This window comes from Pelodiscus sinensis, chromosome 32 (assembly GCF_052426305.1).
Source record: "Pelodiscus sinensis isolate ZL-2025 chromosome 32, ASM5242630v1, whole genome shotgun sequence".
Classification (NCBI taxonomy): domain Eukaryota; kingdom Metazoa; phylum Chordata; order Testudines; family Trionychidae; genus Pelodiscus; species Pelodiscus sinensis.
The window spans coordinates 13,459,773-13,485,514 of NC_143083.1; the positions used below are offsets into that span (position 1 = coordinate 13,459,773).

The following is a 25,742-nucleotide window of genomic DNA, read 5'->3' on the forward strand; positions in this document are numbered from 1 at the left end:
TCGCCAGAGCAGCCCTGACCTCCTGCTGCCCCCCCAAAGCAGACCTCCAGGACCCTGCCATGGAGCATTGAAAATGCAGCCACCTCTGGGGTGCAGCTGCCGACAGAGAGCTATAGGCACAGCCCTTCCCGACGACGGCGAACGGCTCAGCTGCACAGCAAACTAGCCGGGAGTCATTCATCCACCCCAAGGCTCTGACACTACTTGGCATTTCCATCCGGGTCTCCCTTCCGGCTGCGGGCCAGACCTGTCTCAGCAGTGTGAGGAGGCGGCTATTTCCAAAGAGCGCTCCTCTGCCTCCACCTCCCCGGCTGGCATGGAATTACCCCAGCCAAGAAACGTCTCCGCAGGGCTGCCGGGGGAGTCAGTATCTGCAAAAACAGCCAGGAGTCGTGGGACACCCGGGTATGTCTAGACTACAGGATTTTGTCGACAGAAGTTTCGACAGATAGGGTGTGTCTAAACTACATGGCTCCATTGATGGAGCCATGTAGATTAGACTGATCGACAAAGGGAAATGAAGCTGCGATTTAAATAATCGTGGCTTCATTTAAATTTAAATGGCTGCCCCCTGAGCCAACAAACAGCTGATCAGCTGTTTGTCGGCTCAGGGCGCTAGTCTGGATGCTCCCGCGCCGACCTGAAAGCCCTTTATCGACCTCCCCGTTATGCCTCGTAGGATGAGGTTTACCGGGGAGGTCGATAAAGGGCTTTCATGTCGGCGGGAGAGCATTCAGACTACCGCGCTGATCAGCTGTTTGTCGGCTCAGCGCAGCAGCCATTTCAATTTAAATGAAGCCGCGATTATTTAAATCGCGGCTTTGTTTCCCTTTGCCAAACAAACAAATCTACATGGCTCCGTCGATGGAGTTTAGACGTACCCTTACTGTCGACAAAGCTTCTGTCGACAAAGAGCATCCAGACTACAACCAGTTCTGTCGACACAGCAAGCCGCTTTGTCGACATGAGAGTGTGGACGCAAAGGACAGTGTAGATGCAATAACGCCTTCTGTCCACAGAACTCTGTCGACAAAAGGCGTCATTCCTCGTAGAATGAGGTTTACAGCCGTCGACAAAACTGCTGAGTTCTGTCGACGTTATGTTGACAGAACTCAGCGGCAGTGTAGACGCAGGTATAGTTTGTCGACAAAAGTCCACTTTTGTCGACAAAACCCTGTAGTCTAGACACACCCTTAGGGTGTGTCTAAACTACATGGCTCCGTCCATGGAGCCATGTAGATGAGGCTGATCGGTAGAGGGAAATGAAGCCGCGATTTAAATAATCGTGGCTTTATTTAAATTTAAATGGTTGCTGCGCTCTGCCAACCAGCTGATGATCATCTGTTTGTCGGCAGATTGGAGCAGTCTGGATGTGCCGCGGTCGACAAGAAAGCCTTTGTCGACCGGTGCAGGTATGCCTTGTGAAACCAGGTTTACCTGCGCTGGTCGACAAAGGCTTCCTTGTCGACCACGGCGCATCCAGACTGCCCCAATCTGCTGACAAACAGCTGATCAGCTGGTCGGCAGAGCGCGGCAGCCATTTACATTTAAATGAAGCCACGATTATTTAAATCACGGCTTCATTTCCCTCTGCCGATCAGCTTCATCTACATGGCTCCATCGACAGAGCCATGTAGTTTAGACACACCCTTAGACGCTGATCAGGGCATGAGCTTTCTTGGGTGAACCCCACTTCCTCAGATGTATTGGGGTGGAAGCTGCAGGAGCAGGGATTTCTATAAGGGAGCCGTTGCTTGTGTGAATGAAGCTGATCAAGTCAGGGCGGGAGCGGCCCGATCACAGGACTGGCTGTGGAGATGTGAATATCCAGAGCGGGGAAATTGCCTTTGTAGTGCGTTAACCAGCGGAGATCCTTAATCGATCCTAAATTAATGGGGTTGAATTTGCAAATGAATTTCCACGCTCCGTTGGCTCCCTTTGTAACCGGTTCTTGTCGGCTTTCCCTGGTTTCTTGCCACCAGGTGGCAGACGGAACAAAATCTCTCTGCTATACCTGGAGACCCATTTCTCCAGGGCCCTTGGGAGCTATGCTGCTAATCTGAACGGAAACTAATGAACGAGGATCACGGGGACAAAGTCAGGGAACCAGCAGGTGGGGAAACATTCTGTTCCACCTAGGGCTTGGGGGCTGAGAGGGCTGGACGCAAGACACGTCTCTGAACGGCCAAACGGGAAGCGACTGTCTAGGAAGGAGTCCTGCAGAAAGGGATCTAGGGGGCAGAGTGCACCACAAGCTGAATAGGAGTCAAGCGTGCGACACTGTTGCAACAAAAGCAAACAGGATTCTGAGCTGCATGAACAGGAGTGTGGGAGCAAGACACGAGAAGTCCTTCTGCCGCTCTGCTCTGTGCTGAGTAGGCCTCCGTTGGAGTCTGGTGTCCAGTTCTGGGCACCACATTTCAAGAAAGACGTGGAGAAATTGGAGAGGGGCCAGAGAAGAGCAACAAGAATGATGGAAGGTCTAGAGAACATGAGCTAGGGGGGAAGGCTGAAAGAACGGGGCTTGTTTAGTTTGGAAAGGAGAAGACTGAGAGGGGACAGGAGAGCAGCTTTCAAGGACCTAAAAGGGTCTTACAAGGAGAAGGGAGAAAAACGATTTCCCTTAACACTTGGCCCTGAGCTTTAATTTCAGCTGTAGAGGCGCAAACACACACCTGTCCACATGCCACTGTGTCACACACACACACACAGAATCGTACCCGCACATTCTCTCTTGCACGCACAGATCGCTTGTGACCACGTACCTTTGCACACAGAAGCTCTGCCGTGGATGCACCCAGTAACACACACAGAGATAGATGCCTCCTCCCACACACAGAGATAGGTCCCCCCCAGAGATAGGTGCCTCCCCACACACACAGAGATAGGTCCCCCCCAGAGATAGGTGCCCCCCCACAGAGATAGGTGCCCCCCCAGAGATAGGTGCCCCCCAACACAGAGATAGGTGCCTCCCCCCACACACAGAGATAGGTCCCCCCCAGAGATAGGTGCCCCCCAGAGAGATAGGTGCCTCCCCCCACACACAGAGATAGGTCCCCCCCAGAGATAGGTGCCCCCCCACAGAGATAGATGCCCCCCAACACAGAGATAGGTGCCTCCCCCCACACACAGAGATAGGTCCCCCCCAAAGATAGGTGCCCCCCAGAGAGATAGGTGCCTCCCCCCACACACAGAGATAGGTCCCCCCCAGAGATAGGTGCCCCCCCACAGAGGTAGGTGCCCCCCAACACAGAGATAGATGCCTCCCCCACACACAGAGATAGGTGCCCCCCCAAAGATAGGTGCCCCCCACAGAGATAGGTGCCTCCCCCCACACACAGAGATAGGTCCCCCCCAGAGATAGGTCCCCCCCAGAGATAGGTGCCCCCCCACAGAGATAGATGCCTCTCCCCCCACACAGAGATAGGTCCCCCCCACAGAGATAGGTGCCCCCCACAGAGATAGGTGCCTCCCCCCACACACAGAGATAGGTCCCCCCCAGAGTAGATGCCCCCCCAGAGATAGGTGCCCCCCACAGAGATAGATGCCCCCCCAGAGATAGGTGCCCCCCCCCCCACAGAGATAGGTGCCCCCCCCAGAGATAGGTGCCCCCCCAGAGATAGGTGCCCCCCCCCACACACACTCTCTCTCTCTCATTCCCACAGGCACCTGAACTAGCCCTTGCCCGAATGGGCAGGGAGCCAGCGGTCAAGGTCCCCGCCCGGTACGCCAGGTCCGCCCGCGCCCGTACCCGCTGTGCGGGGCTGCTGGAGTCCTGCCCCCTCCCGAGCTGCTGGCGGGGATAATTACAGCCCGGCCCGCCGCTCCCCGCCCGCCGCGCTGTCGGGTAATTGCCGGGTTGGGTGGCAGAGTCGCTTTCCGGAGGGGGGAGGAGGAACCGAGCCCGAATTAGCCTGTCCTGCTGCCTCGGGATCTGACGCGGGGCGACACTGCGGGGGATCGATGCTCCGGCGCCCCAGCCCCGAGACGCGCTGAATTACAGAGCACGGGCGAGCGGGACTTTGGGGGGGCGCCTGCCGGGGACAAGGCGCAGGCTGCCTGCGAGCCGGGGGCCGGGGCCCGAAATAACAGCGGGAGGGGCTGAAAAACCAACCCGCCCCTCACCGTGCGTTGCGCCTCCGCCTCCCCCCCCGACTCGGGACCTCTGCACGTGCCTGGTTTGCCAGGAGAGCAGGGCCAGCCCGGGGGGGCGGGGCGCCTGAAAATGCGGGGCCCCAAATTCCTGAGCAGCCGGGGGCATGTGTACCCCTCGCAGCCGTCTGGGCTCCGCTCTGCCTCGCTTTCCCCGGGAGCAGCCGGGCTGCCTCCTCCCTGCCCCCCCCCCGGCTCTTCTCCCCCACTAGGGAGAGCAGCCCCCCGCCACTCGGCCCCAGGCAAGCGCCCGAGCGAGGGGAGAATCCACATGGGGGGTGCAGAAGCCCCGCGCGGGCAGGGCAGGGGGAGCCCCGAGCCTTAGGCCCTGGCAAAAGCTGCAAGGGCGGAGGGAGGAGAAGCCCCAGGTGCCCGGCACAAGCCGCACGGGGGGTGCTGGGGTCGGAAGGGAAGCCCCGCCCCCCTGACAGGAGCCTTGGGGGGGGGGGGGTCTCATTCGCGCAGAGCCCGGAACGTGGAAGGACGGTCCCGCCAGAGACTCAGGGGTGGTCTCAGCCCCCCGGCCTGCTGCTGATCCCACGTGCGGGTCACCCACGTGCACATCCGAATCGGTGGCCAATCTCACACACGCGTGTGCACACCCAAGCCCACGGCCAATCTCACACACACACGTGTGCACACCCAAGCCCACGGCCAATCTCACACACACACGTGTGCACACCCAAGCCCACGGCCAATCTCACACACACGCGTGTGCACACCCAAGCCCACGGCCAATCTCACACACACGCGTGTGCACACCAGAGCCCACGGCCAATCTCACACACACACGCGTGTGCACACCCAAGCCCACGGCCAATCTCACACACACGCGTGTGCACACCCGAGCCCACGGCCAATCTCACACACACACGTGTGGACACCCAAGCCCACGGCCAATCTCACACACACGCGTGTGCACACCCGAGCCCACGGCCAATCTCACACACACGCGTGTGCACACCCAAGCCCATGGCCAATCTCACACACACGCGTGTGCACACCCAAGCCCACGCCAGTCTCCCATAAACATGTGTGCACACCCGAACCCACAGCCAATCTCACATGCACGCGTGTGCACACCCGAACCCACAGCCAATCTCACACGCACACGTGTGCGCACTGGAGCCCACAGCCAATCTCACACACACGCGTGTGCACACCCTAGCCCACGGCCGATCTCACACACATGCGTGTGCACACCCGAGCAACCTGAATCTTTGTCTTTCACTGGAAAAAAAAGTTGGTGTCAAAAATTCTCAGCTGGCTTTCCTTCCCCCCATTACAGACGGCAAAGTGGGGACCAGAGACGCAGGCCTGGGTGACACTCGAAAACAGTACTGCGGTGCAGAGGCCCTGGTGTAGCAGCACACCTAGCCCCATAAGCTACATGGCCAGACTGGGTCAGACCAAAGGTCCATTCCGCCCAGTGTCCTGTCTGCCCACAGTGGCCAATGCCAGGTGCCCCAGAGGGAGGGAGCAGAACAGGGAATCATCAAGTGATCCCTCCTCTGTCGCCCATTCCCAGCCTCTGACACCCTCCCTGCCCATCCTGGCCAACACCCATTGATGGACCTATCCTCCAGGAATGTATCTAGTTCTTTTTTGAACTCTGTTATGGTCCTGGCCTTCACACCATCCTCTGGCGAGGAGTTCCACAGGTTGACTGTGCACTGCATGAAGAAAACCTTCCCAATATAGCTGTCCAAGTATACTTTCCAAGATTTTATTTTCTATGGCTGCAGCTGGGGTCTAAACCCTTTGCCAGAAGCGACCTTCTCAAGGTCATATGGTGTTGGTGCCAGGATATTGGAGAGATGCGGTAGGGGAGCGAAAATCTTGTATCGGACCCACTCCCACTGGGAAGAGAGGTTCAGATATTTAATAGTCTCTCCTCCTATCCTGAAGAAGCAGGTGGATAAGCTTGAACAGGGGCAGAAATGAGGTCGGATCACCCTCTTCCACCCATAGAAGCTGGTCCCATCCAAGACTTTCCCTCAACTGCCTTGTTTCTCAGTGCCACCCTAGCGGCCCTGCCCGCTCTAACACATTAGCCTCCTCTCCTCTTGCCCCATGCCAGGAAGAGAACCCAGGGGTCCTAACGGCCAAGCCCCTGCTCTAACCACTAGGCCCTTCTCCCCTGGCGGTGGCCGGTGCAGAATGCGGGTGCTCCGATTTCCTATAACGTGGCCTCTGTCCTCTACCGATAAAACCCAGCCCCGACCTTGTCCGCCGGGGACGCCGTTTTGCAAAGCGCATGGCTTCGCCCCCAGGGGTGTGGCCTCACACACATGGAGCCCCCCCCATCCATCAAGCCAGGATCTGGCTGGGATCCAGTTTGGAGAGGGCGGGGGAGATCCCCGCTGAAAACTGGGAACCCCTGCAGGGTGGGACATCTCCCTCGGTCTCTCTTCTTCCCCCCTTTCCCGTGGATTCAGCTCCCAGGAATCACTAGACATCGACATCAGGGTACCGGAGGGCAAAGATCGGCCGCAGCCTCTCGGCTCAGCCCCGGCCTTGGCACAGGCTCAGGATGTTGCTCTGTTCTCCCCCCGGGGCATGATGTGACCCGCCCCGCACGGTGGATACTGGGGGGGCTGGCAGATCCCCTGCCGAGTAACCTGGAGCCGTGGTGACCCGCCCGCTAGCCGGCTGAGCGTGGCTAGTTCGCTACAGTCTCCACTAGAGCGTCGACTGCGTCAGAACCGGTGGGACGCTCCGGCTCTCGATGGGGCTTGGTGCGGGTCCCGATGAGGTCCCTTCCCGTTCGTGTGCTCTAGGACTCCGGGAGTCTACGACCAACAGCCCCAACCCTCCCGAGGCGCCAGGGTCCGGGCCATTCCTGCGCTTGCCTTCTCAGCCGCAATCACGAGGCAAAGCGGGGACCCTTCCTAGGCCACCCCCGTGACACCGCGGTTAAGCCTCCCGTGTAACCACACACGCTCAGATCCCCAGCCCCTGCTGCCGGCGCTAACGAGCCAGATTGTAACGGCCTCAGACTGCTCTGTGTGGCCCGGTTGCTAGCCGGGGACAAGCTTCCAGGTCACCCATAGGTCACCCCTGGCCTGGCGTTGGCACTGAGCCTCAAGATGGGCTTTTATGAAATGCTGGGAGAGCTGATTCCCTGTTCAGCTACAGGCCTCGGGTCCAAGGGCCAAGGAATGACTTGCTCAAAGCAGCCACCCTGGAGCGGTTCCTAGTTGACAGTCTGATATCACACCATATCCGGAGTGATATGGTGCCGGTGGACGCAGGCCTAGGCAGAACGCACTCTCTGCCTTTGACCGTTGGGGAAACTGAGGCATGAAGGGGGACCTGACTTGCCCCAGTGTTGCACTGGCGCTAGGAGCCAAGAGGCCTGCCTGACATCCCCGTGCCTTCCTCTCTAGCCACACGCCCTCCTTAAGCCATGAAAAGACCCCAGGCGTCCAGGCTGCCCCCAGCACACAGCAGTCCCGCCTTAATGCTTTGCATTACAGTAGCACCTAGACCCACCTGGGATCAGACACCTCGTGCCAGACAATCCCCGCCCTGGAGGTTTTCCCCACAGATAACAGGTGGGAAGAGAAACTGAGGCCCGGAGACGGGAAGTGACTTGCTCAAGGTCACACAGTTGGCCAGTGGCAGAGATGGGAGCAGGACCCAGGTAACCCCATTGTACAGCCTTCCACAAGGGACATGCATGTCAAACGGCGATGGGTTTGGTGCATTTATGGTGGCTCCTGCAAACGCTGGGTCAGGTCATATAATAAACTTTGCATTAGCCCCTCTGAAATCAAGTTAATCGGCAGTGCCCCCACCGGGCAAAGGGGCTGCCCCTGGTTCCTGCTTGTGTGAACGCAGCCCAGCTGGGCATGGCAGTTGCTGTCGCAGGCCACTCTATTGATTACCAAGCGCTTAGAGCAATAGGAGATCGGCACTGTGGGCTGCGCCCCCAACCAGGCGGGAGGAGCCCCGAGAGCTGCTGATGCAGGCCCATCTGCCGGGCCACGGTGCCTGGTGTCCTTGGTCCCCGCTGAAACCAGCGGAGGCTCTGGCTCAGCATCTCGGTACAGATCCTTTCAAGGGGGACAGGCCCTGTGGCTGCTCTGTGCTGCCTGCTGGTTTTAGCGGGTGCCCTTCCCACCAAGAAGTGCCTTTTGGGCATGACTAGGCAGGGGGTATCTTGCATTGTCCAGCTGGGGAAACTGAGGCCCAAAGAGGGGGGCAAGGGGAAGTGTCTTGGCCAAGGTCACACAGCTGGTAAGGGCAGATCAGCCCTGACCAATGTTCCCTCTAATCTTTTTCATCCATGGATGGATTTTTTTCCCCACCCATGTGTGGAATAATTTTATGTGCAGCAAGGCAGGTGGGAATGCGCACCACCCATAGACACACAAAACCACGCTGTGGGCGCTCTGCTCATCAGAAACAATGGGGGGAAGGGCATTTGAATCTCTCCTGAGCGGCCATGCAAGTGCCCAGCTTCCTGGAAATACTGGCCCTGACCTTGAAAGCGAAAGACGCCCCCCTCCCTCTGTTCCTTGTATTGGCTGAAGGACACAGCACATGGTGTTTTTAGACTCGGTAGTGCTCCAAACCCAGCATTAATAGGGGGGGGGGGGGGCTAGTGGCCGGAGCAGGGGAGGCGGAGTCAGGACTCCTGCGTTCTTCCCCCAGCTGTAAGCTGAACGGGGGTCGTGGGGATATCAGAGGGAATCAGACACTCAGCTCCGTGGGCAGCTCTGCGCCGGACACACTGCGTGACCTTCAGCCACACAGCACTGCTCACCCCCTGCCAAGCCTGGGCCTGTTTTTGTTATATCGGGGGAGGGTTGTGACCCCATCTTTGGGAAGTGCTTTGCCGCCCCCCAGAACTGCAAAGCACCTGTCTGTGAAGCTAGGAAATCCCCTCCCTGCTTCCATGGAGGTCATAAGATCCCGGGAAGCAGGCCTGCTCCTGAAAAGCCTTTTTCCTTCCTGCCAGGAGCCTTTTCTCACATACGGCCCCGGCCAGAGCCAGGCAGCTGAGCTGGGAAAGGCTTGCAGGGTGGGGCCCATATGCTAGCGCCCCTCCATTGTAGAGCTAGGTACCCCTCGCTGGGGATCAGGGGTCGATGGAAGACAGAGAGAGGCACAAGCATGCCCCACTCCCACCTCTTTTGTGGGGCACATGTCTTAATGCAGCACACAGTCAACCTGTGGAACTCCTCGCCAGAGGATGTTGTGAAGGCCAGGACTTTCACAGGGTTCAAGAAAGAATTAGATAAATCCATGGAGGATAGAATCGTAGAATCATAGAGCACCGGGACTGGAAGGGACCTCGAGAGTCATCGAGTCCAGTCCCCTGCCCTCATGGCAGCACCCAGCACTGTCAGACCGTCCCTGACAGATGTCTATCTAACATGCTCTTAAGGGTCCATCATCCCTGTTCTGTTCATTCCCTCTGGGGCCGCTGGCATCGGCCACTGTCAGCAGACAGGACACTGGGCTAGATGGGCCTTTGGTCTGGCCTGGTCTGGCCGTTCTGCTGTTCTTACGCACATTGCAAAGCCTTTTCCTACTTTCCCTGCGGCGGTGAGTTCCGTGGGTGGGGAGGGGAAGGACTCAGGCATGCTTATGGGGAAGGCAAAAGAGTCTTTTTATAGACCCTGCTGCTTTCAGCTCCATCTGCTCCAGTTCAACGTTTTTTGGACTTTACAGCGGGAACTAGGCCAGTGACATCAATCTAGACTGGCACATGCGTCCCTGCCTCCCTCGGGGGGCACCCCACAGCTATCCCTGGATGGGCAGGCCCCATCCCGGGGATCCCACCTTTCCTGTCCACGGCTCCCCGTCTCCTGCAGGGCTGGTGCCTCACGCACCGGGGGACAGACTAGTCCCCCGACGGTAACCGAGCGGCAGGCCTTCCTCAGTATACCAGGGCTGCTGAGAAGCCATGAAGCCTGCATCTGCAGCTGTGCCTATGAGTGTGTGTGTGTGGGGGGGGGGGGTTCAACCTCCTCTGGCCCCGCAGGAGGGGCAGCTCCCAAATCTTCTCAGGCCAGGAGCGGTCCCTGCAGAGCAGGATCCACTGGGGTCGATTTTAAACTCCGCACTGAGCCAACCTCCCTGCATGAGAGAGGGCCACATCCCCCCATCCCTGGTCTGTAAGGGAGGGGGTGGATCCGCAGGGCCAATTTACACCAGCTGGAGATCTGACTTCAGTTCTGGGGCTGCTTCCCTCCAGATGTTCTGGCCCATCCAGGGAAAGGCGCCATCACTTTGGGGGGGAGCGGGGCGGGGGGACGACACCACTGGACTGGCACCGAAAGTAACAGGCGTCCTGCAAACCTTGCTCTGCAAAGACAATTGCCTGCATCGGGCGCAACTGACCGCTACGGAGAAAAGACCGGACCCGAACCAAGCGCGTTCCAAAATGTGGTGCGCTCCCTTCCTGGACCTGGTTCCGAACCGCTTCGGGGGTCCGCCTCCCCTGCGCCGCCGCCCGCCAGTGCTGGAGGCAGGGAAGACCCGCGTGTGACATTTCGATTTTCTTTTTCCTTTCTCCTCCCCGCCGCTTCCGAGACCTGCAGCTGCCGGCGGAGCGGGGGGGGGGGGGGGGGGGGTCCTTTTGTAGCCGTATCCACTGACTTTGCAAGCGCGATTCAATCGCTCTTGCGCGCCGCGTCCTGCCAAAATAACACGGCCGAGCGCCTGCAGTGGACTCCGCTGCAGAAACAGCCAAGTACGGAGCGAGCCAAGTCAATACCGACACGGAGATGCAGCGAGCTGCAGACACAGACCTTGCACAGCCCTTTCTACGTGGCTCCTGCCACCAAACCACATTTCCAGCCCCCCTGGGAAGTGACATGATTTTAACCCCCCCCCCCACTCCCTCCCTCCCCCCACCCCCCTCCCTTCTCGTACTAAACACTCCCCGTCGCTCAGGACTTTTCTAAATCCGAGTCTTGGCTCCCCTTTGAGAAGTTCAAAAAAGGCAAAAAGCGCCCCGAAAAGGTTCCGGCTTTTCACGCCCTGCGAGCGCTTGTATCCTCCGCAGCAAACCTTCCTCTCCATTGCTCGGCTCGTTCCCAAAGAGTCCAGCTGAGAGGAAGCCACCGGGGCTGGGTTTAAAGGCCCGATTTCAATTCCCCGAACCCAGCGGGCGCCGGCTCGCGTCCAGATAGACGGAGCGAGGTTTCCAAAAGCGCCCAAGCGAATTGGGTGCCCCCCGCCCATCGGAATTCCATGGAGTGGGGGTGTCTAATTCACTTAAGCGTCTGCTGAAAACTCCAGCCTGTCTCTGAGCTCCGGGTTCGCCCAACACCAAAGGGAGGAGGACGGAGAAATGTTTCCCCCTCGCCTGTTTATCTCCATTTCCCCGTCCCCAGAACCGGGGTTGCAGGGCCGGCTCTGCGGATGGGCTCCCCCAGGGACTTTCGAAGCCCTGGACAGGAAAACGACCAACCAGGGATTTCCCTACACCCCCCATTGGGGTGTATGCCCCCCTGAATTTCCCCAACACCCCCCCAGTTTTGTGAACTATGGTGCCATACAACCCACCTTCACCCTCACGGCCTCACCCCTCATTGGCCCTGACACCCCCCCCCGTAAATTCGAACACCCCCCATAATTTCAATTCATGGGGAGGCTACTGCGACCAACCCACCGGCCCAGGGAAGGGGGTGACCCGCAAGGGGAAGGGAAGAGAGGGAGGAGGAGAGGGATTCTTACGCAGCTCCAATGCCACCCTCCTCCTGTCCAGCCAGGGGCCCACCCTGCTCTCCCCCATTTCGCCATGCAGGAAGGGCCGAGAGGGCGTGGCCCCCGCACCTGTGGGGTTGTGACCTTCCCCCCAGGTGGAGAGCAGCTGGGTAAGGACATGGGCACATTGGGATAGCAAGGCAGCGAGCGCTCCCCACCCTTCCAAGCAACATTTTCCCTGAATCATTCCCGGGGCCCTGTCTCACAGCCCCCCCCCCCCCCCCCAAGGACTGGCCAGTTACAGAGAAGGGCAAACGCCAGCACGGAATGTTTAGCCACTTCCAGGAATCCCCTCCCCCCCCCCCTCTCCTCACACAAAATTCAGCCTCAGACAGGAGCAGCAGCTGGGCCCCCAGATCTGACAGCCCAGCCCACCCCTAACCCCCAAACCTCCCTGCAAGGCCCGGACCAGAGGGGGCTGGGCACTGCCTTGGGGGCGACTTGATCACCTGCCAGGCCCCTTCCAGTCCTATGAGGCTGGGACTTCACTTCCACGGGGGGGGGGGGCAAAGTTGGGCCAGATCAGATGTTCTGCACCCCGGCAGCTCTGGGATGCTTGGCAGCTTGGCAGGGGCTGCACAGAAACGCAGCCGGTTTCCATCGGAAGGTGAAGATCCCCCCCCCCCCCCCAGCCACACAGCAAGGAGTCAGGGACGTAGCTCCCTTTTCCTGGCTGAGCAGCAGCAAGTCCCTGGCTCTTCAGACAAAGAGGTGCTGGGGACAAGCCTCACTCAATGCCCCCCCTCCCACCCGCCGTCCCGGCTTGCTGGGGTCTCTCGGGTTTTCTCTCCCCCCACTGCACTGATCTCTCAGCTGCGATTAGCTGGACTCAGGGCTGCTAGCAGATTCCCCCCCCCCCCCCGACAGTGGTGCATTGGGTGCGCTCTGCCATCCACACACGCACGCACGGGGGGGCCCAAACTCCCCCCCCCCGGGGCAGGAACTGGAAGGGGCGCAAGGGGGAGCGAAGGGCGCCCCCCTGGATCACATACATACGCAGGCGGGCCCCCCCCAAACTGCCCCCGAGGCAGGAGCTGGGAGGGGAGCAGAGGGGAGCGAAGGGCGGCCCCCTGGATCACATACATACGCAGGCGGGCCCCCCCCCAAACTGCCCCCGAGGCAGGAGCTGGGAGGGGAGCAGAGGGGAGCGAAGGGCGGCCCCCTGGATCACATACATACGCAGGCGGCCCCCCCAAACTGCCCCCGAGGCAAGAGCTGGAAGGGGCGCAAGGGGGAGCGAAGGGCGCCACCCCCTGGATCACATACATACGCAGGCGGCCCCCCCAAACTGCCCCCGAGGCAAGAGCTGGAAGGGGCGCAGGGGGGAGCGAAGGGCGCCACCCCCCGGATCTCACACATACGCAGGCGGGCCCCCCAAACTCCCCCCGGGGCGGGAGCGAGGAGGGGCGCAGGGGGGAGCAAAGGGCGCCCTCCGGATCACACACACACGCGCGTACCTGCTGCTGGGGGGCTCCGCTGCTCGCCCCGCGGGGGGGGACGCCCCGGCCGGGCTGCCGGGCGCCGGGGAGGCTGCGGGGGCTAGGGAAGTTTCTCCGCTCGCCGCCCAGCCTGGCCCCCGGCTGGCTGCGGGCAGGGGCCGCGCTGCGGTAAGCGCTCCAGACTGCGCGGGGCCGGGCTCCCTGCCGGCGGTTCGCAGGCTGCGCCGGCTCGGCGGCGGGGCTGGCGCGGGGAGCGGGCTGCGGGCAGGCGCGGGGCCGGGGAGCCGGGCGGAGGCGGCTGCCGGCCGGGGCAGGGGGCGGCTCCGCGGGGCAGGGGCCGGGCGGCGGGCGCGGCGCGCTGCGGGCGGTGCTGAAGGACAGCTCCCTGCGGGCGCCGCGGCATGGCCCGGCCGGCCCTCCCCGGGGGTCTGGGGGGGGGGGGGGGGCCGGGCCGCCTGATTGGTGGGTTCGGGCAGCGCTCCCCTCGTGACGCGCCCCCCTCCCTGCGCTGAGCCACGCCCACCTCGAGCGAGGGAAATGTCTCGGGCCCACCTGGCCGGGGGGCGGGGGGCTGAGCTGCCCGGCCCCACCCCCCCTGCAGCAGCAGCTCAGAGGGGGCCAACGGGGTCTCCCCAGTCGCAGAGAGCAGGCCTGGGGGGCTCTTCTGCAGGCAGCCTGGGGGGGCCCTTTCCTGAAGCAGCATGGGGGACCCCTTCCGCAGGCAGACTGGGGGACCCCTTCCTGAGGCAGCATGGGGGCCCCTTCCACAGGCAGACTGGGGGACCCCTTCCGTAGGCAGCATGGGGGGACCCCTTCCTGAGGCAGCATGGGGGGACCCCTTCCACAGGCAGACTGGGGGACCCCTTCCTGAGGCAGCATGGGGGGACCCCTTCCACAGGCAGACTGGGGGACCCCTTCCTGAGGCAGCATGGGGGGACCCCTTCCACAGGCAGACTGGGGGACCCCTTCCATAGGCAGCATGAGGGGACCCCTTCCACAGGCAGACTGGGGGACCCCTTCCTGAGGCAGCATGGGGGGACCCCTTCCACAGGCAGACTGGGGGACCCCTTCCGTAGGCAGCATGAGGGGACCCCTTCCGTAGGCAGCATGGGGGGACCCCTTCCACAGGCAGACTGGGGGACCCCTTCCTGAGGCAGCATGGGGGCCCCTTCCACAGGCAGACTGGGGGACCCCTTCCGTAGGCAGCATGAGGGGACCCCTTCCACAGGCAGACTGGGGGACCCCTTCCTGAGGCAGCATGGGGGCCCCTTCCACAGGCAGACTGGGGGACCCCTTCCTGAGGCAGCATGGGGGGACCCCTTCCACAGGCAGCCTGGGGGACCCCTTCCTGAGGCAGCATGGGGGCCCCTTCCACAGGCAGACTGGGGGACCCCTTCCTGAGGCAGCATGGGGGGACCCCTTCCTGAGGCAGCATGGGGGGACCCCTTCCACAGGCAGACTGGGGGACCCCTTCCTGAGGCAGCATGGGGGGACCCCTTCCACAGGCAGACTGGGGGACCCCTTCCATAGGCAGCATGAGGGGACCCCTTCCACAGGCAGACTGGGGGACCCCTTCCTGAGGCAGCATGGGGGGACCCCTTCCACAGGCAGACTGGGGGACCCCTTCCTGAGGCAGCATGGGGGCCCCTTCCACAGGCAGACTGGGGGACCCCTTCCACAGGCAGCATGAGGGGACCCCTTCCACAGGCAGACTGGGGGACCCCTTCCACAGGCAGCATGAGGGGACCCCTTCCACAGGCAGACTGGGGGACCCCTTCCACAGGCAGCATGAGGGGACCCCTTCCACAGGCAGACTGGGGGACCCCTTCCACAGGCAGCATGAGGGGACCCCTTCCACAGGCAGACTGGGGGACCCCTTCCACAGGCAGACTGGGGGACCCCTTCCTGAGGCAGCATGGGGGCCCCTTCCACAGGCAGACTGGGGGACCCCTTCCTGAGGCAGCATGGGGGCCCCTTCCACAGGCAGACTGTGGGACCCCTTCCTGAGGTAGCCGGAGGGGGTCCCCTTCCTGCCCCCCCCCCCCATCATTTCACTGCGCCTGGCTTCTGGGGCAGGGGCAGCAAGCAGGGAACTGATCTGCCCTGTGGTCAGGGAAGGGCAGCCCCTTTATGGCCCCCGAAATGCTCCCCTGGGGAGATCCCTGATCTGAATGAGCCCCAAGCCCGGGCCCCCTTACCTGCCGGTGCCAAGCACGCCCACCTGGAATCACCTCTGGCTTTCAGAACACCTGGCCCAGGTCTGCCCGGGGGCTGCCAGCCGCTCTTCTAGCCAGGAGCAGGGCCACTGGGGTCCCTACATGCCTGAGGGGAGAGCACAGAAAGCCTCAGCTGGGAAGAGCTACCCGACTGGTGCAAACAGCCAGCCCAGAGCTACCCACAACCTCACACTCAAGGGAGGCTTTGATCCCACCAATGGAGGTAAATTGGTGCAACTTCAGGGCCTCGTCTACACTAGACAGTTGAAACAAGGCAACCTCCCCATGTACGGATGCAGTTACATCCGGGGTGGGTGATAATGTTTGGGGGGGGGCCACTCCGAGGTTTTGGTAAGTGGTCAGGGGCTGCACTTTTCTATGTTGGGGGTGCGGGGTCTGGCATGGAGGTTGGGTGCAGAAGGAAGCTCGGGGTAGAGAACTAGGGTGCAGGAGGGGGGTGGGGTCTGAGAGGGAGTTTGGGGGAAGGAGGGGACTGTGATCTGGGGCAGAGGTTTAGGGTGCAGGGCCTGGGTTCAGGAGAGGATTCTGGCCTAAGGGAGGGGTGCAGGGTCTGGGGGTATGTCTACACTACAAAGTTAATTCGAACTAGTTTTTTAGTCTGGATGCGTTGGTTCGAATCAGCTTAGTTCGAATTAACTAATTCAAACGAAGTTAGTTTGAATTAGCACTATAGTGTAGACATACCCTGGGAGGGTGTAGTGACCTGGAGGTGGGGGTGCAGAGTGTTTGGGTGGTGTCCCGAGGCAGGTGGGGCTGTGACCTTTGGCAGGGAGTTGGGGTGTGGGAGGGGGTGGGGTGCCAGGGGCAGGATCTGGCCGGGAGGCGCTTACCTGCAGGTTTCCAAAACTGGCCAATAGGAGCTGTCAAATTGTGCTGGGGCAGGATCTGCACGTGACTCCTCCCTCCTACCCCCAGTACCCAGAGCAGAGAGCCACTGGAGGCAGCTGGCCAGTGGGGCTGCTCTGTGCCTAAGCGTCCCAGCGGGATGGCTCATAGGCTGGATCCAGCGGCTTGATGGGCCAGATCCAACCTAGGGGCCACATCTTGCCCCCCCCCCCGAGTGACATTCTCATAAGCTAACTAGGGAGCTGTGGTCTAGACGAAATCGTAAAACGGGTGCGCACCTGGGGGAAGGACGGTCGTGAAAGAGTAGTCACCAATAGCTCACTTCTCATGGGGTTCGGCTGGGGTCTGTCCTGCGTCCCGCAGCTGCCAATATTTTCATGAACGCGTTGGCTGGTTGAGAGGAGAGTGTGCCTGTTCGTGTGCAGAGACACCAAGCGGGGAGGGGTTGCAAGCACTTTAGAGGACCAGGTGAGAATTTAAAGCGACGGCGGCCATTCGGAGAGCGGGTCTGAAACCAACGAGATGAAAATTAGTCCAAGAGCATGGAGAGTACTACTAGCTGGAGTCACCTGGCGTTGCTCGGGAAACCGGAGGAACAAAATGTAGAAAAACAGTCGTCCATTATCTTTTTTTGAATGGTAGAAAAGTTGCACTGATTTCTATAGGGATTAAAATATAGGTCTGCGTCATTCCTGGGGGAGGGGTGCGACCCCGAGTGGAGGAGGGGTAACATGCGGGAGGGGAGCCCCAGCTTGTGCCCAGAGCTGCAGGTGCCGCAGGGGGCAGGGTGGGTGCCCGAGCCTTTGTGCATGTGGGGGTCAGGGCACTGCATGCCAGCGCGGGGGGCGGGAAGGGGGTCGCGTATGTAACCTCACAGGCAGGAGGGGGCGAGTCCCGGATGACGCTGTGGGCCACAGGCGGCGGGCACGGGACCTACGGTGGGTGGGGCAGCCCCTGCAGTGCAGCGCAACAGGTTACTTTTTTATTTTTACAGCTTGAGCTTGGGCCCGATCGGGTCCAAAAGGACCTTAAAACCTTCTCCTGGATGAACGGTTACCCCATGCCAAGTTTGGTTGCGGTAGCTCTTATAGTGTCCAAGTTATTGGGGCACAAACTTACAAACATTCTCCTTTATATATTAGCTACATGAGAAGGGTGGGGGGAAAACCACATGGGGAATCGCTGGCTGCCAGATACTAGTCCAGCTGCAAAGGATCTGGGCTTTCTAGTGGATCGCCAACTGAATGAGAGCCGACAATGGGATGCACTTATGAAGAAGGCATGTCCTCAGCTGGAGGACTGTATTCTCCCCATCACCCGGCCCTGAGCCCCCGCAAACACACCCATCCCCACCCTCATTCCTGCCCCATCCCTTGATCTGAGCCCCCCCACCGCCCAACCCTCTGCTCTGACTCCTGCACCCCCCCATACCTCCAACCCCCTTGCCCCTTCCACTTAAATTTCTTACAGGTCCTGTCTTATTGTAACCCCCCGACTCCCTGCCCTGAGCCCCTTCCCCAAGGAGGGTTGCAATAGGATATCGCCCATAAGAAATTTTCAGTTACTTCCACCCCTGGAGGTGGACAAATTAAAGAGGGTCCCAAGGAGAAGCCACAGAAACAATCCAAGGGCTGGACAGCCTGGCCTCGGAGGAAACGCGGATCAGCCTGGAGAACAAAAGATGGAGGCAGACGGGGCCCTGACAACGGCTTCAAGCGCATCCAAGGCTGTTCCAAAGAGGATGCTGAACAGTGGCTCTGCCTGGCCGCAGAAGACAGGACAAGGAGCAACGGATTTACTCTGCAGCGAGGGAGATGGAGGTTGGATTTGAGGACAAACTTCCCAACGCTAAGGGCAGCCCAGCTCTGGGGCAGGTTTTGGAGGGAGACTTTGGAAACCCGTCCCTGGAGGTTTTTAAGAACAGGTAGGAGGAAAGCCTGCCATGGCTGGGCTAGGTCAGGGGTGGGCAATAAGTTTTGCAGAATGTGGATACATGGTCACGGCTGGCTCCACCCTGGAAGGGGCAGGGCCTACGGCAGGAGGGGCGGGCCCTGTGGCAGAAGGGGCGGGGCCTGTGGTGGAAGGGGCGGGGCCTGTGGGATGAGCCCCCCCCCCCGTCCCTCCCCCCGGAGTTGTGTGGGCCACAGGCTATGAATTAAAAACACAGCAAAGCGCTCCCGGCTCTGTCGCTACCACGGTGCCTGGCAGCCAGCCTGGTTGCTGCGGCTATTTAAAAGACTTGTGGCTCTGGCCCCTGCCTGGGTAGCATCACAACTGGGAGCCATGAGCCATTGAAATAGGATCCTGCCGCCTGAGTCACCACCTGGAAATTCAGTGGCAGGGGCAGCAGGATAGAACTAGAAAGTGGCCAGATGCTGTCAGTGGGCCGGATCGGCCCCCGAACCGCCTCTGGCCCAGCTCTGGTCCAAGTTTACTTGGTCTTGCTTCACTGCAGGGGGCTGGACGAGTTGATCTCTCCTGGTCCCTTCCAACCCTCATTTGTGTGAAGAAACCAGCCCTCCACTGTTTAATTCCCCTCCTTGTCAAAAATCAGGGTCTTCTTTCAACCCCTCTATCCTTGCCCTCGCTGGTGGAGCTCAGGAATAACTCCACAGGAGCCTACAAGGGGACCCCATTATGAAACTGGTCTAAGCAAAAGAATCAGGCCGGTTGGGTTTGGTCTGGACCCATGTGCCTTGCATCAGGAAAGGCTCTTCGTCAAATCCACACGAGGCTGCTTAGCTTTACCTGGACTCACTTCTTCTTGTTTTTTTAAAGTGCAAATTTCAGAATCATTTGGAAACAAAATTACAATTTGGCCTCACGTCTGAAAGCGTCCCCCCGGCTCACAAACATGTCGCCTGTTTGTAAGAGACCCCAAACCAGAGCCCCCTCACCTGGCTGGGAGCGGGGTGCTAGGATTCCTTGGGGGCGTCGGGCCTAACGGGGTGCGAGGAATATTTGACGTGGCTCTGCCCATCTTGCAGAAGCGAGCGGGAGATAACCGTGCTAGTGCCTGGATCGCTTGGGCCAATCAGAGGTGCAGCTGCCTTCTCCAGCAGTGGCCTGGTTGCCTTACCTGGTGCCTAGCCAAAGCAGCTGGGGGTGGGGGCGCGTCTTTCCCTAGTCAGCCCTGGCCCAAGGGGCTCCGTGAAAGCAGGATATTTTGCTACCCGTGGAGAGCAAACACCTGGCTGGGGAGTGTCCTATATGGAGATGCTGGCAAGATCCTCAGAGCCGGATCATTTTCTCTCCATTGTGCCAAATTTATTGCATGAAATCGGGCTCTGGTTTCTTTTTAATACTTTGATGAGGAGGAGAAATGAAGCGACGTATTTAGAGAGGGACGGACCCAGCATCCTCCTCGTGTTTTTTAAAAGCTGGGTCCTTTCCCTTTAAGAAGGGAGGGGGGGAGTCTTGGTACCCCAGCGGCTTTCAAACTACGGGTCGTGACCAATGTTCCCTCTCATTTTTTTCCATCTGCGTGCGGAATAAATGTTTCTGTGTGCACAGAGGCATGTGCAGGTGTGCACCACCAGTAGAAACCAGGTGTGCATGCTGGGAGCACACTGCTGATGAGCTGGGCGGCATTTAAATCTGTCCTGGGCAGACACCCAAGCACTCAGCGTACAGGGAATGCTGGTCGTGCCCCAGGACTGGGCGGTGGAATGTCGGGCCCTGGGACTCCTTGCTGCAGGGGGATCAGGTGAGCAGTGGGGGGGCTAAGGCAGCAACCTGCCTGTCTTCAGGGGCGGCCTGTGACTATAGGCAGACTCAGCTGCTGCCTAGGGCACCGCCTTCAACAGGGCACCCAGGGCGCCCGATGATGACGTCACAGAGTGTCCGGGGCGCCCGATGATGACGTCACAGAGTGTCCGGGGCGCCCGATGATGACGTCAGGGTGGCCGAGGCGCCCGATGATGACGTCACAGAGTGTCTGGAGTGTCCAATGATGACATCACAGGGTGTCCGAGGCGCCCGATGAAGATGTCACAGAGTGTCCGGGGCGCCCGATGATGACGTCAGGGTGGCCGAGGCACCCGATGATGACGTCACAGAGTGTCCGGGGTGCCCGATGATGACGTCACAGGGTGGCCGAGGCGCCCGATGATGACGTCACAGGGTGGCCGAGGCGCCCGACGATGACGTCACAGGGTGTCCGAGGCACCCGATGATGACGTCACAGGGTGTCCGAGGCACCCGATGATGACGTCACAGAGTGTCTGGGGCGCCCGATGATGATGTCACAGGGTGGCCGAGGCGCCCGATGATGACGTCACAGAGTGTCTGGCGTGTCCGATGATGACGTCACAGGGTGCCGGGTGCCCGATGATGACATCACAGCCTCCTGCTGAAGTAACACCGGGGTAGCCAGAGCGGCTGTGTCAGCCACTTGAGCTGGGGCCTGGAGCCCCTGCCTGCTTGGCGAACTGCTGGTAAAAGCACCACCGCCCTGGAGGGAAAGGTTTGGGGGGGGGGGACAGGACCTGACCGGGAGCTGTAATAGGGGTTCACTCCAGAGTGAAGACAGCCCTGGGTGAATCATGGCACAACGGCGGGATGCACCCCCGAGACGGGCAGGGTGACAAAACAGTGAGAGCGTTTACACTACAATACAAACTACTTTTGCTGGGGGAAAACACCCAGTTTTGGGGATAAAAAACATCCAGCCCGGCAAGCGACTTTTGTCTTTTCCCTTCCCTTTATTGGTGACAGAGAGCCAGGGTGAACTCTGCTCTTTGTTTTGTCGAGAGAACGGGCTTCCGCCAGTATCCCCCAAGGCCTGCCCTGAGGGCTGTGCTCAGTGTCCTGTGATCTCTGCTGCCCTGCAGGCCTGCGCCCCTCCCCTTTCAAAGCTCCTGGAAGTGTCTGACAACTGAGGGAGCTGCTCCGTTTGGGGAACAAACAAAGAACAAACCATTGAACTGCTCCTGTTCCACCGGACTAGGAACCCAGCGGCAGGCTGAGGGAAGGGACGGAGATACAGCTGTGCTGCTTTGACATTCTTTAGCACGGAGAGCACACAAAGCTACGAGGGAGTCCCAAGAAGCGCAGGGATCGGCTCTGCCTTCCCACAACACTGCCCTGCGGCATGCTCACCCACACTGCTTCACTCTGTCCACAGGGTGTTAGCCATGTGGCCACCAAACGCCGACAAAGGGAGGCAGAGAAACCGGTCTGAGCCGTTTTCACTTTGGGTGACTTTTGCACGGTGCCAGCACTATGGTCACCAAACCGTCCCCGCGCAGGTGGAGCCTCGCTCACAGTGCTCAGGACGCCGGCTTGGCCAGCCGCTGGGAACACCCCAAACCACGTCTCTCCACAAACCCATTTTGTATGTTGCCAGTGGCCACCCTCGCCCCAGCAACGGAGCCGTGCCGAGATACCGGGCCAAGAGGCATTCCGGACACAGCTTCTGGAGCAGCTTTTGGGGTGGGGACCACACTGCCTGCGGGCTCCCACATTCGGTCGGGGAAAGCCCAGAGCGGCGCTCTGAGGCGGACCCAAGTAAATATTTTATTAGCCATCACTTAGCGGATGTTTCGCTAACGGTTCTATCGCTGTCATCATAATGGGCTTTATTAAATGCTTCTGTCAGGACGCCAATACCAATCTCTCGGCCAGGGACAGGGCACTGCCCGGCCTGGGGCCTCAAGGGTCTTTCAGGCTTCGGAGTCCAGAAGGAAAGAATTGCTGCTCCAGAAAGCCCCATTCCCATCACTGCCACGACAACCCCTCTGAAAGCCGGGTCCCCCCCTTTGCTACCATGGGAACCCCACTCAGCTCCGGCCCACTGCTGCCACGACAACCCCTCTGAAAGCCGAGTCCCCCCCTTTGCTACCATGGGAACCCCACCCAGCTCCGGCCCACTGCTGCCACAACAACCCCTCTGAAACCCGGGTCCCCCCCTTTGCTACCATGGGAACCCCACTCAGCTCCGGCCCACTGCTGCCACGACAACCCCTCTGAAACCCGGGTCCCCCCCTTTGCTACCATGGGAACCCCACCCAGCTCCGGCCCACTGCTGCCACAACAACCCCTCTGAAAGCCGGGTCCCCCCCTTTGCTACCATGGGAACCCCACTCAGCTCCGGCCCACTGCTGCCACGACAACCCCTCTGAAAGCCGGGTCCCCCCCTTTGCTACCATGGGAACCCCACCCAGCTCCGGCCCACTGCTGCCACGACAACGCCTCCAAAACCCAGCCCCGCCTTAACACTCCACCCCATCCGGCAGGCACCTCCCGCCCAGGTGCACTCTGGGTACCGGCTCCACCCAGCTGCTTTCATCATGCGAATCCCTGTCGAAAACCCACCTCTAGCCTCATCGCCTGCCACCCAGATCTACCCATCATCATGGACACTCTCCTAGCCCTCCACAGCCGAGGGTGCTTTCTCTGGGTAGCACCCTCCACCCCAGACTTTCCGTAGGCCTGTGTGGGGCCCCAGGGGTTCCACTTGGGCACCTGCAGCTCAGACTGGCATGGTGCAATGCAATGCCATGTGCTGGGGAGGACCCATCCCTCCAGGCCGCCCCCAGAAGGGACCCTTACTCCCCTACCTGAGTCCTTGCTGAAGGCCAGCTGCAGGGCCGTGCCCTGGCCGGGCTCTGGAAGAGGCTGGGGAGGACGGAGGTTTCCAGCCCTGGATGGGCCCTGAAAGGTCATGGGCTTGACATAGGAGTGTGCAGGGGGAGGAATCCTCGTTAGCGCCTGACTGATGAGTGACGAACGGCAAGAGCATGCTCCATGGGGTCCCCGCCCCAGCTCCCAGCGGGTGAAGGATCAGTCTCCTAGCCCAGGGCCATGGCCTGCGCCTGGCAGGTTTGGATCCTTGCCAAAAGAGCAGGACCCTGGCCCATTGCACGGAGGGCCAAAGAAGGAGACATCCAGCCAGAAACCCCGGGGCTTGTCTCGCCTCCGTTTGCCCATGGAGTGCGGTCACCCCGGATTTCCAGCAGCCTCCGCCCGGGCAGGAGAGGGGCCAGGGGCTTGTCCTTTGGCATGGAAGCCGTTTGTTGTTTGTACGAACGACCCCCCTGAACATGGGCGGCGAATGACACAGGCAAGGGAAGCCGTTGTCTTCCCAAGCTGCCCATGCACCCTGGATGCCAGGGAGGGCTGGGGCCAGACTGCCCGGCTCTCCAGCCACCCAGGAAGCGTCAGGCTGGGGCATGGATGTCCAGGTCTCCAGCCAGCCGAGGGGCCTGGGGATGTTCAGGGGCTGGGAGCAGTAACCTGGGGTGGGGGCTTGTTTTCCCCACCTGGGCGCTCGCCCACCACCCATGCCCCCCAGCCCTGGATTCAATTTCCTGGTGAGATGGTTCACCCTTCCCCCGAAGGAAAGGAAGAAGACGCGGGCGGACAGACGGACACAGAGGCTGCGGGGACAGACAGACTCCAGGCACCCAGGGAATTGGACAGACAGACGGAGGGAGGCAGTGAAAGCGACAGGAGGCCTCGGCTGTCTGGAGGTTTCCCCGCGCAGGGAGCCAGAGGTTACTCACAAGGACGCAGTGACGGCCGCACGGGAAGCCTGGGGAAAGGCAGTCGCACGGGAGCCGGCTGCCGAGGGAACCCCCTGGTCCCCCCCCACTCTAGCCGCCCACGCACACGCCACATCTATTATTTGCCAGGGAGCCCTCGTGAATTATGCATTCGCGCCGCTTGGGTTTCCCAGGGATGGGATTCAGAGGCAGCTACTGGAGGGAGGGAGAGGGGGAGGGGGACCCTGCTTCCTGGCGTCACCCCTAGGAGGTTCAGCGCAGTGTTGGGCCAGGCCAATGCGGGGGGAAGGGGCTATGAGCACTGCCCCCCCCCCCCCCGAGCTGCTGTGCCCCCAAACGTGGGCCGCATGGAAAATTGGGCCTGTGCTGCCAGGGGCATATCAGGTTCCTGCCCCGTGCCACAGACAATGGGCACCAAGCCGCAGGTGGCACCAGGGCCAGGCGTTCATTTCAGTAAAGACGCCGTCTCGCCTGCCAGGCCAGGCCACAAGCCAGCAGGGGCAGGGACAGGCTAGGCGGGGAGCTCCCAGCTTCTCCGCCTGGTGGTTTCTAGGACTTCCAGGGCAGGAGTCAGGCCCCTAAAAGCCTCGGCGGGAGCTGGGCCAGGCTCCCAGGCGGCACCACCAAAGGTCTGGGCAGCGACTCAGACAGCGGGCGTGTTCCTCCCCAGAGGCGGCCGCACTTCGTGGGCCCAGTGGGCACCACGCATGGGGCAAAATGCGACTCAGTCTGCTAAGCCCCGGGGGCCCCTAGAAATGGCAGATAGGGCCACGATCACCCCCCCAAGCTGGCCACGCAAGCCTGAACTTTGGGGTGCTCCTGCACCAAGCTCTGCCATTCCTCCCGCCGCCAAAGTATTAACCCCCTTCCCACGGTGAGAGGAGATTTCGCTTTCCCGCGTGCCTGTTACTCCCACCCACACCAGCCAGTTAAACAGGGGCAGGGGACTGGCCGCCTCCCTCTGCAGCTGGTACCTTCTGGCCGTCCTAAGGCGCTGTGCTCTAAAGTCCCCGCTAGCGCCTGTTGCTATTATTTCCATTACAGTAAATCTGGAGGCCGCATCGGAGCTCAGGGCCTCCTGGTGACCGGGGCTGCACAGATGCTGCCCCAGGGGGAGATACCATCTGAATAAAGCAAAGGAAGCTAAGTTCCCCGCTGTTTTACCGGTGGGGAAACTGAGGCCCAGAGAGAGTCAGTGACTTGGCCAAGGTCATGCAAGGACTGGACCGAGCACAGGTCTCCGGAAGCCCAGCCCAGCTGGGTCACTGCAAGGCCAGCTTGCTGGTTCGTACCTTGGCTGCACGTGGGGTAACAGCTGGATCCCAGAGGGCACCCCGCTGCTGGGCAGAGAATCCAGAGGCAAGGATCACCCTGTGTCACCCGCAGCAGGGGGACCCCCCGACCCACCCACCCGCCTCTCCAGCTCCACCCGGATCCCAGCAGGGCTTGGCGGAAGGCGGAGCTGGCTTATCTTAGGAACGTCGAGCTGGATGGGGCTCTGAGGCCAGACCCAGGACAAAACCGAGGCCGGCCCCCCAGCCTCCCTGGCCCTTGGTTTTCCTTATGTCTAACCTAAATCTCCCTTGCTGGATATTAAGCCCCTTACAGGGTATCACAGGCAGGGGGAGGCGTTGCCTTGCCAAACCACCAGCCTAGCCCCACCCACATGCCACCCCTAGAATGCCCACTGTAGGCTACTGGGGGCAGAGCGTGGCTGCCCCCCAGCGCCCACCCTCCCCGCGCTCTGGGGCCAGGGAGACTGGGGGGGCGGCTTGGCTTCCAGGGCCAGGGCTTGGAGACTTAACATACACATAAGAACATCAGAACGGCCAGGCGGG

General features: G+C 60.7%; 1 protein-coding gene across 2 annotated transcripts in view; it reads right to left on the reverse strand.

The window, feature by feature from the left end:
* Nucleotides 1-25,742, reverse strand: part of KCNN1 (potassium calcium-activated channel subfamily N member 1) — a 67,543-nt gene that overhangs the window by 36,119 nt on the left and 5,682 nt on the right. For both annotated transcript variants that reach the window (XM_075902761.2, XM_075902760.2), the window contains exons 2-3: nt 16,678-16,907; nt 15,515-15,638 (exon numbers count right to left, since the gene is read on the reverse strand). The gene's annotated coding sequence lies outside the window, so the exon portion shown is untranslated. The remainder of the gene's footprint in view (nt 1-15,514; nt 15,639-16,677; nt 16,908-25,742) is intronic.